Source organism: Moschus berezovskii, chromosome 14 (assembly GCF_049115385.1).
Source record: "Moschus berezovskii isolate FMDL1 chromosome 14, NW_MosBer_1.0, whole genome shotgun sequence".
In the NCBI taxonomy this organism is placed as follows: domain Eukaryota; kingdom Metazoa; phylum Chordata; class Mammalia; order Artiodactyla; family Moschidae; genus Moschus; species Moschus berezovskii.
This window is the reverse complement of record NC_142473.1, coordinates 26641-27500: the sequence shown is the minus strand read 5'-3', so window position 1 is coordinate 27500 and position 860 is coordinate 26641.

The window sequence follows — 860 nt, the reverse complement described above, 5'->3', positions numbered from 1 at the left end:
AGGGGGAAGTCTTCTCCGCCCACGTGCTCTGGCAGTCGCCACGGTGGCCACTGCGCACTCGGGAGGGGCGGCGGCTGGGGGGTCCGGTACCCCAAGGCTCCCTCTCGGATCGCTAGAGAAGGCTTTCTCACCGAGGGCGCGCCGTCCCTCACCCGAGCGTCTCTCCTTCAGGCCCACGGAGGCGCTCCACGAGCCGCCCAAGCCCTCAGCAGGGCGGGAGGGGTCTGCGGTACAGCTAAGCCGACGACCCACACGGGAGGCGTGTGCACGGCCAGGGCCGGAGCGGAGCCCGCGCCCCGCCCCCCACAAGGCCCCTCATCCGTCAGCCTCCACGACGAGGGGGAACAGGGACGGACACCCGCCCCCCTCTCTTACCGTCTCGACCCCCCCCAGAGAGAGCCAACTCACGGGACACACTCGCCACCGCGGCGGGGACCCGAGGAGGACACCGGGTTAAGGGAAACGACGCCACCGCTCGGCCTCAGGCACCTGAGGGACAACCTGGAGCGCTCCAGGGGCACCACCGAGGAGCAACCACGAGGCACGCTCACACACCCACGCGGGGCACGCGAGCGCGGCAGCGGCACAGCCCTCCCCACCGCAGGGGAGGCGAAGCGAGAGCATCTGCTGTGTCAAGAAGACCAACGGGCCCCCGCCGGCTGACACCCCGAGGCGGGGGGGCGGACAGGAGGCCGAAGGTCAGGGCCAGAGACCGCACCCAGCCCCTGCCTTCCTCACCCTCCCCGACGGGCAGGCAAGGGGGGAAAGACGGGCGAGGGGTGCCGCGGACAGACCGAGAAGAGCGGGCACGTCCACCCGGAACGCCCGTCCCTCGTCCGGCACGGCTTAGGCTCGGCCCG